At 41.5% G+C, this 10,695-nt stretch overlaps 1 non-coding gene across 1 annotated transcript; it reads left to right on the top strand.

Moving 5' to 3' along the window:
• On the top strand, positions 1-73 carry Trnaa-ggc (transfer RNA alanine (anticodon GGC)). Its single transcript has one exon. It is a non-coding gene; the product is annotated as a tRNA-Ala (tRNA).
• The last annotated feature ends 10,622 nt before the right edge of the window (positions 74-10,695 follow it).

Here is a 10,695-nt window from a genome sequence, read left to right on the forward strand (position 1 = left end):
GGGATATAGCTCAGTTGGTAGAGTGTTTGGCCTGGCATGCACAAGGCCCTGGGTTCAATCCCCGGTACTACCAAAAGAGGGGAGGAAGACCAGAGGGCCAATGGAGGTGTGGTTGGGCAGGGGAGTGGTCCTGGCAGCAAGCAGCTGTTTTCCACTCTGCCTTTCCCAGTCCAGGGCTCATTGCTGGCAGCATGGCCCTCCACTTCTCCAAGATGTGTTCCATTTCCAGTAGTGCACATGTGCTAGGAGCCAACATGGCTGCTTGTCTCCAAAGAGATGTCTCTGAAGGGAAACCAGGAACATGAGCAAATCAGAGGGAGGGTCCTGGATTTCCCACCTTGTCCAGGTGCTTTCCATGAAACAGAACCTGTATCTCTCCATGAACTTCTAAACAGAGGCCCTGAAAGTTTCTCAGAGGACTGGAAGCAGAGGGCCAATACCTTTCCAGTCCCTGAACAAAACAAAACTAATAACATTGGTTCCACCTGCAGCCTGATAACAAGAGCAGCCACCTACCCAGAGCAGCATAGATTTGGAGCAATTGTTTGAGGGTAGGGTGTCTTGCTCATTTCACAACGTCTACAGCTTTTAGTCTGTCACCAAAGCATTGTTGTGTTTGTACTCACATCCTGTGGGTAAAAACCATAGTATTCACTGTTGCATTTGCCTGGGACCAACTTTGTCCAGTTTGACCTTAGCTAGTTGAGGGGCCAGGATGAAGGTCAGGCCATGTACACCACACCTGCTTGGGGTCCCTCTTGAAGGTAGTAAAAGCCCTAACAGCTGAAAGACAGGTATAGTCTCCACAACCTCGGCTTTTCACCCAGGTGAGGTCCTGGGGCCAGGGACATGGCTGGCTTTTCTCACTGAACATTCAAAGATTAAATGAGGTCATTTTCCACCAGTACTTCCTTTTCACAGAATGCTGAGGATCAGTTGTTACTTGTGTGACTCTTTCCCCACTCCCTCCTCTCCTCTTTTAAAGGCCTCTTCTTTCAAGGATAGTAAGCCTCACCTGTTTGCCAGGTCTCAGGTATGCTGAGGCTATTCAAAATGTCTTGAGCTGACTTCATCTGGTGCAAACTATTCACAGCAGAAAGAGGTCACCTGAACAGTAGCTGCTTTGCTTTCTTTCACAACCAATATGATTCTTAAGATAAAAATATTCCAAAGCACATTTTGTCTTAAAAACAGAAAACAAAAACCATGAAAAACACTTATGCCTCTTTTCATGGAAGGAGAGCCCTCCCTCTTCCGGAATTTGGAATGGCAGCCCCACGGCCCTCCCCCCATACACACGTAGTGTGGACTTTGGCTCTGATCCCTTTTTCAAATTGACAGTGTGATCTAATCAGAGGGTGTATTTAAAGTCTGGATCGGATAAAAGGATACAAAGATTCTGGCAAGTTGTCATTACCTGGTATGACCAGACCGCCCAGATTGGACAGATAGATCCCTTTAGGGAAAACTGGAGAGATCATTATCAAGCAAAAATTTGAAGAATTCATCATCAGCATCAATAAGAATATCAATAGGGGCTGGGGATATAGCTCAGTTGGTAGAGTGCTTGCCTTGCAGGCACAAGGCCCTGGGTTCAATCCCCAGCAACACACACACAAAGAATGTCAATATATGTAAGCTATTCTATAACTTCTGCCTACCCCCTTTACTTCTATATTTAAGTCTAATGACAGCCCTTGGTGATATTATTCTAGGTTCACAGATAAAAAAATGGAATTCAGAGAGATTCACTTCTGCCAAGGTAATACCACTTATAATAATAAAACTTAAGGTAATAAGTAACACTTGCATAAGTTTCTAAGTGTTCAGACTAATTCTAAAAGGTACCTAATGAGGAAGCACTTGTCAGAGTAGCTAGTATATGCATAGACTCAATGTATTTAATTGACCCTTCTCTTTGCCAATGTTTGTATCTCTGTCATGCTAATAAAATAGGAGTGACATTCCCCATGTTACAGAAAGCAACTACACTTTAAAGAACCAGAGGGTTTGTCCACTGTAAAACAGCAAACACGTGTGTAAGACAACAAACAACTGGTTAGGTTAGGATTTGAAAGACCTTAGTCTTTTATATTTTATGTAATTCAATTTATAATTCAGTTTTGTAATTCAATTTGAATATATGCCCAATAAATTTTTTATGTAACTAGTAAATTACTTCAAACTTAAAAACTGGCAGTCAAGACAAGAGCATTCTCTGCTTTTAAGATAGTATCAGGGAGCTGAGGGTATAGCTCAGTGGTAGAGCACTTGCCTAGCACTGGAGGAGGGTGGCCTCTGGGTTCAATAGTATCAGGCTGGTGACTTTGAAACTCATTGGAGGGGGAACTATTTTAGCGGTTAAATGGAAATACAAGCAAATAACCCCACCACTGCAGGGTCAAGAGTACATGTGTTTGAATTCTCGAGTACTTAGTCCAAGACAAACAAAAGGAAAATGATCTTATATTAATCTACATATGTTTACTTCCGCCTCAGCAGAAGGCAGAAGGCAGTCAGGGCCCTCAGTTCTGAAGTTCCATCCAAGAGGAGACTTAGTCCTGCTCATTAAGTAGCACCTTGAAGGGGAGCTGGGGCTAACATCAGATCTCCAACTGGAGTTATTCAACCTGTAGAAGAGAGGCCATAATTAATAAAAATCTGAGGGTGTGGTGGGAAGTATGCATGATTCAGCAAGCATTTTGATTTCTCTCTGAGTCAGTGCCAAGACTAGGTCAGGACAGGTTTTTTAAAAGGGTGTGGGGGCCTCATCTTCAACAACCAATTAGGAAGCAGAAGAGTCTTGGTGAGGAAGGAATAATAACATGTTGGAACCTTTAACTGGTTCCAAGTGATATGAAGTGATATGAAGGAGTGTTTAAAACAGTGGTACCCAGGGTCCCAGACACTGTCCAGATGTCGGGCAAGCATGGCCAAAGGAATGTCAGCACAAGTTGAGGAGAGCTAGCTGCTAGGCATTGAGGCACAGCAGTGTAGAGACAACCATTTGGCCATTAGGCCACGAGGACACATGGAATGTCTAAAAATCATGCTAACCACGTAATCACATTGGCATGCGGATACAGTACTCACCAAGTTGCTCTACTCCAGCCCTCACCCAAGTCATCAGAGAACATTAGATCTAGGAGTCTTCAACCTGGAAAGAGTGGTCCTGTCCCCTTCCCATTCCACTTAGTCAAACAGCACCTACTAAATACTTAACATGCCAGTTCTCCTCTTAAAAGCACAAAGGTGAATATAGCAACAGATTACTGCTGGCAAAGGCTGAAATTCAAATAAGAAGGTGAGACAGGAAGACAAATATCATAAAATGTAGGATGTGCCCCAGATGGGGTTCCATCCCTGCGCTCAAACTTCTTGAGGGTGCTGATTTAATAACACTGAATGTTCTCCTCTCCCTCTGCCCTCCTACCCACTCTGACCTGCCCCTTCCCCTGCCCCACCACCTCATCATTCACTACTTTCCATGACAGGAGGAGAGTCTGGGAGATGGAACCAGCCCTTCAAGGCTAGGTGCTCTCTGGTCACTTTAGTGTGGGGCTGCCTACAGACTGAGGGGTGCTATCTGCCCCTTGGAAGATGCTGTCATCTGTGAGTAGGTAATTTATTTTGGGAAGGGGTATCAAAAATCACCTTATCTTGCCTTTATAAAATAGATCTTTATTCCTATTTGCTTTCTTGCTTCATTCTGAATTTGGACAGTGCTTTAGTTGGACGTGATTTGTCCCTGACAAACTCATGTTGAGGATTGGTTGTCCACGTAATGGTGTTGAGAGGTGGAGGGGCCTTTAAGAGGCATTTGGGCCACCATGGATCTGCACTCATGAATGGATTAATGTTTTTCTTATGGGGGCGAGTCAGCTGTTATAGGAGTTTGCCCCCTTTGCCTCTTTTCTCACATGCCCACTTTCCCTTCCACTTCCCGCCATGCATAGAGCTACAAGAGGCCCTCACCAGAAACTGAAGTGATTCTGGTGCCTAATCTTGAACTTCTCTGCTTCCAGAACCAGAGACAAAAAAAACATCTTTTCTTTACAAATTACGTAGTCTTAGGCATTCTATTATAGCAACAGAAAGGGGGCCAAGACAGAAGGGGAGCTCAGAGGATGCCCCGCCAGAACTTAATGTTGATCCATGATTCAGCAAAATTCCGTGACCTCTCAGAACATCTCTCTCCTTCCTGTCAGTTCCAAATTTCCACTGAATCTCCATCTACAGAGTAAAGAAAGGAGTAGTTCCCTCTGCCTCTGGTACCCAGAGAATGCTTCACAGTGGTGAGGATGAAACCTGGAAGAATGCTGGGTAAGGAGGAGCAAAATTCACTAAACAGAGAAAATGGGCCAGCCAAGCACGCTGGGCAGATGAGACAGTCGGTTAAATGAGTACCACTAGCATTTTGAACTCAATACTGCTTCTACCCTCCCTGAACATAGGCCCCTGACACCAGGCCTACTCAAAGACCCATACTCTCTCCGGAGTCAGGGTCAGTATTCCCCAGAAAGAGCCCATAGCCATCCTCTCCCAATACCCAGGATAGTTAGTGGAAGACCCACTTGATTTCCTCTTTGCCTTTATTTACCAACCTCAAGTTAACCAATTCTGGAAGGCTCCAAGTCTTACTCTCCATCAGATTACCTCCTATTATGTTCAGAGATTCTGCTGTGATGGTAAGGCCCTGCCAAGGCCCTAGCATCACAGTACGGTAGATGTCAATTCTCGAACTTCCATGCTTCCTCTAGGTCATGTGGTCTCATGATTGTTGTGCTCCCACAGCCACCTCCAGTCAGCTCAAGAGGAAGGGACAGTAGAAGATCAGCACCTGGCCAAGCACTATGGACACAACCTGGTCACTGTTTTTGTCCTTGGAAGTGACCTGTCTTCCCTATCTAGCTTATAACTGATAATGTTGACCTTCAGCTACCAATTACCCATTTCCTAGGACTCAGAAGGTGACAGTCCTTCCTTGTGTGACCAGTTTATTCCAGGTGAGGTCTGCCACAATTCTCATCACATAATGTCTAATATTAAGCCAAATAAAGCACTGTTCTATTCCCTTGCTCTCATTTACACAAGTTGTCCTTTCAAAATGGACCAACCTAAGCCCACAGCACTGCGCCATGATCACGTGGGAAATTCCCATCAAAGTCCAAAAGCTCTCATACACTGCTTCTACTCTCAACTCTCCATGAGCTCCTGTGTGTCTCCCAGTCCTCCCCACCTGTTGATCCCTCCTTATTCCACCTCCTGCCACCCCACACCCTGACCAGTACCTCAGTCTTCACCTTACTGACCTGCTGATCCGTGGCGTTGGATTTGTCATCTAGCAATCTTGCTGCACCTGCTCCTACCAAGAAACATCAAGGAACTGTGCTCATTTGCTGTGAGTTAGTTGTGATTGCCATATCTCCAACTAACTGTTGATATTGCATAGCAGTCCTTTGAGTTCATCCTCACATTCCTGAATATTCAGGGAGTTCAGGTATATGGGGCAGGATCCCTCTATTATTGCTTCTACTTCCCAAAAGCAAAGAACTAGAATTATTTCATCTTCCTAGAAAATGTCAGGGCCAAGAGACTGGTTATTCATGAGAGCAAAGATCCTCCCAGAATTTCCTATTGCTTTGGAGATAAATTCCATCCTCTCCGGTCTGCCACCCAAGGACCTTTCATATTCTGGTCCTAGTCTAAACTTTCACACTCATTCTTTATTCCTTCCCAAGTGAAATCCTTCAGTCCAGATCTTATGGACATGTTCTATTATCTTTTGTGTGTATGTGGTAGCAAAAGATGCACGACCTAAGATTTACTGTCTTAACTATTTTTTAGTACACTTCAGTGGCATTATTACATTCATTTCTGTACAACCATCACCACCATCCATCTCTAGAACTTTATCATCTTCCCAAAGAAACAACCATTAAACAACAACTCACCTCTCCTTTCAGCCTCTGGCAACCACAATTTTACTTTCATTCTCTATAAGGAAGAAAGTGGAATCAGTATTGGTCCTCTTATTTCACTTAGCCTGTCCCTCAAGTTCAGCCATATTGCAGCATGTGTCAGAATTTCCTTTCCTTGGGCTGGGGTTGTGGCTCAGTTGTAGAGTGCTTGCCTGGCATGTATGAGGCACTGGGTTCAATTCTCAGCACCACATACAAATAAATAAAACAAAGGTCCACCAACAACTAAACATATTTTTTAAAAAGAATTTCCTTTCTTTTCAAGGCTGACATATTCCATTGTGTGTATATTTTGCTTATCCATTCACCCAGGAATGGGTTCATGAGTTGCCTTTACATTCTAGCTATTGCGAATAATGCTACTATGAATATTGGTGTACCAATATCTCTTCAAGACCCTGCTTTGAGTTATTTGGGGAATATACTCAGAAATGGAAATTATGGACCATATGGTAATTCCATTGTTAATTTTTTGAGGAACCGCCATATTGTTTTCCACAAAAATAACACCATTTTATATTCCCAGAACAGTGCACAAGTACTCTAATGTCTTCACATCCTTGCCAAGACTTTTTATTTTCTATTTTTTTTTAAATCGTAGCCATCCTAATGGAAATGGGAGGATATCTCCATTGTAGTTTTGATTTGCATTTTCCTAATGATACTAAATAGCACTTCACATGCTTATTGACCGTTTATATATCATCTTCAGAGAAATATCAATTCAAGGCTTTTTTTCAATCAAGTTGTTATTCAGTTTTAGGACTTATCTGTATATTCTGGATATTAATCCCTTATCAGATACATGGTTTTCAAATATTTTCTTTCATCATATGGGATGCCTTTTTACTCTGTTGATAGTGTCCTCTGATGCACAAAGGTTTCTAATTTTCAGGAAGTCCGGTGTTTCTATTTTTACTTTTATTACCTATGCTTTTGGTGTCATCTTCAAGAAATCATTGCCAAATCCAGTGATGTGAATTTTTTGGCCTATGTTTTCCTCCAAGAGTTGTATTGTTTTAGGTATTTGATCTGTTTTAGGTCTTGATCTAATATTTACATATAATGTAAGATTAGGTTGTAACTTTATTCTTTTACATATGAATGTTTTAGTCATCTTTTTCACTGCTGTGACCAAAAGACAAGAACAATTTTAGAGGAGGAAAATTTTATTTGGTACTCACAGTTTCAAAGGTCTCTCAGTCCACAGACAGCCAGCTCCATTGCTCTGGGCCCTAAGTAAGGAGGAACATCATGGTGGAAGAGTATGACAGAGGAAAGCAGCTCAGAATATGGTAAAATATATGCCCTAAATGACCCACCTCCTCTAACCACACCCTTCCAGCTTAGTTACCACCCGGTTACTCCTTATCAGAGGATAATGCACTGATTAGGTTAAGACTCTCATAATCCAACATTTCACCTCTAATCTTTCTTACATTGTCTCACACATGAATTTTTGGGGGACACTCGTATGTAAACCATAACAGTGGATATCCAGTTTTCTCAAACCTGCTTGTTAAAAAGACTGTCCTGTTCCCAACTGAATAGTCTTAGCACCCTTGTTGAAAACCATTTGACCATATGTACAGAGATTTATTTCTGGGGTCTCTATTCTGTTCCATTGGTCTTAATGCCTGTCTTTATGGACAATACTGATTACAGTAGTTTTGTAATAAGTTTTGCATCCTCCAACTTTGTTCTTCCTTTTCAAGATTGCCTTGGGTATTGGGTATTGGGAGTCCCTGGAGATTCCATATGAATTATAAGATGGATTTTTTAGCCAATATCTCTTGCTTTTTGCCTTTCTACTATTGTATCCCTTGTCTGGATCTTACTTTCCACCTGAAACATAAATCATTCAAAATCCAGCTCGATTACTACCTCTGGCGTTTCCCTGACTATTCCCACCTGTGTTTATTTCCCTCCTCTGAGGTCCTGTTCACCTGTGTCCTTTACCACTCGCTGGACTCTTCTCCCTATCTTCTTCAAGTTGCAGCTTAAAGGTCACCTGACCTAAAGTATAACTTTCCATTAGTCTTTCCTGTAACACCATGTTTTGTTTTTCTTTAAAGCACTCACCAAAGTTTAATAATTAACTTATTGTTAAGTTAATTCCTGCACACAGAGATTCTGAAATACAAAATTCTTTCCCATTCTAACATCTCTGAAATAGAGAGATGGGTCATTTGATGATATCTGACAATCACAACCATAGTTTATATTTTGGTAGTGCATACATGATGGTATGTCTTATAGTCAGCAGTACTTTGGATTCAGTGAAACACAGTACATGTTTGCTTATGTATTTAACCATTTAATGCATTACTGTAACTCCCATATGAACAGAGATCAGGGTTCACTTAGGCCTTTGTGTTCATCAGGTCTTCAATGAGTTGATATTGATGAACCAATATCAATTCATACTGATGAATTTTAAGCTAATAAATACATTATGCATCCAAGGACACCCCACAATTCCTAGCACAGAGCCATCTTAGACACGCCCAATTCCAATAGTTAAGCTAGGTAACATCTAGTACTTGGTTGGTCTGTGCTCTCTGATAGAAATAAAAGGACTAAACTTGTCTCACTCCTTTAGAGGAAAAGCAAGGTAAACCCTGTCCTGAGAATATGATGGCTTGTGCTTTCTTTTCCTTGGCAAACAACTGAACTGGTCTTTGTAAAGTGAAATCTACACACATGACATCTTTCATTTTTGCCTGGGTGGCAAACACACTGTGCCTTGGGGATATCACACAAGAAAGTGATGTCAATTTCTTTCTCAAGAGGATTGATGATCTTATCTGTTGAGAAAAATGTCGCCCTTCTATATTCTTAAGAACTGCTAACCACTTATGAACACGATGTCCCTACACATCAAATAAAATGAATCTTGGAAAAGCAGGAAGTTAAATTTGTCCTCTTATGAAAGGACATTGAGTTCCTCGTCTGGGTTCGTCAAATATGAACACACAGAGAAGCAACTTGAGTGGGATGAGCACAAACTCTTCAGTAACTGCTACCTGGTGACAAATGGGCCTCATCAAGAAAAAAAAAGGAGGGAGAAGAGGGATCATAGCAACAGGTCTTTTTTTTTTTTTTCTTTTAATTTCTGTTTATTCTCTTTTCAAACTAAAACAGGAAGTTTGTTTTGTAATGGATTCTTTCAACATTTGATCAAATCACTCATTATGTAAATGCCTGTATCCAAAGCATACAGCCTTTGCAAAGAAGGGAAAATAATGACAGCAGTAGTGAAAGATCAGTCTTTCCCCTAATCTCTTGAGGGCTGATACTTACATAAATTACCATGTTAATGTCACAGTAACATCAAATTGCTATACAAGTTTCCAAGTTTTTAGAATCTTCTATGTGACTACATTAAGGTCAATTTTTTGAGTACCAGCTCTGTACCAGACACTGTAAGAAGTCACTTCATGCACTAGGTCATGGTGATTGCCTTCACAGTAACACTACATAAATAATCTCCATTTTGTAGCATATGAAACTGGGATCTATGATCTTAAATCACTAGTCCAATGGAAGAAAGATGATAAGAGCAGACCTGTGACTTGAACTCAGATGTTCTCTTAATTATCTCAGAGAATATACTAATTACTGTTCTGATAACTGCCACTGATGTTAGGAAACTTATCAGCAAGAATTGGTGTGGGGAGGCTTCTCCTGACCACCTCTGCTCATTCATTCCATCACAGTGAGAGGGGTCAGGGAGAAGGAGGTGGAAAGGGCTAGTTATCAGCAGAAAAGAGCAATTGACAATGAGGGCTGAGGTGAGGGAAACAAGAAGTGGCTTACAGTTGGTCCCCTATGTCCACAAGTTCTACATTGACAAATTCAATTTTCTGCAGATTAAAAATATTCAGAAACAAAATACAACTGTACTTTACATGTGTAGACTACTTTCTTGTCATCATTTCCTAAATGATACAATGTAATAAACATTTTTACATGGCATTTTTGTTGTATTAGGTTGTAAGTCATCTAGAGATAATTTAAAGTCTATAGGAGGATGTACATAATAAGTTCTATGCAAATAATACGCTCTCCCCCACACCATGGCTGGGAACCGAATCAGGGCCTCACCTACATCATTTTACATAAGGGACTTGAGCATCTGAGGATTTGGGTGTCCACAGGAGTCTCTGGAACCCATTTCCAAGAGACAACTCTATTAGGCAAAAATAAAATGAAAAGGAAAGGATTAGAAAAGTCAAGTGAGAAGAAAAATGTAGTCAGAAGGAACCAAGAAAGAATCAACAAAGGTAATCAAAGCACAAACCCTGGTTAATCAGTGCCACACCAGCATACCTCCCCGTCTCAGTTCCAGGATTATATGAAGGTATCTTGTGCAGTCTGCCCTTCCTGAAAGAGCAAAGGTTGTTTTAGGGAAAGGGATCATCCCTCCCCAATCAGAGTAGACTTGCAGTCTCAGGTCTCCCACCAAGTGACTCAAAGACATACCCTTTTCCTTCCCCTATACTTTATACAGAACACCTCAGAAGTACATTCGACAAGTCTCCAAAATCAACAGGGTCATCCAATTGATTTTGTTTAATACTTTGACACACTGTGCTAATATCCAGTCTTAAATCTGAACTCATCCTCCCCTTTCAAAATGATGTCTTCCATTACCTCTGCATACACACATTCCCTGACCCACTCCCTCAGAGGTACGTGCCCTCCAGACAGA

The sequence above is a fragment of the Sciurus carolinensis genome, chromosome 5 (genome assembly GCF_902686445.1).
Source record: "Sciurus carolinensis chromosome 5, mSciCar1.2, whole genome shotgun sequence".
NCBI lineage: Eukaryota > Metazoa > Chordata > Mammalia > Rodentia > Sciuridae > Sciurus > Sciurus carolinensis.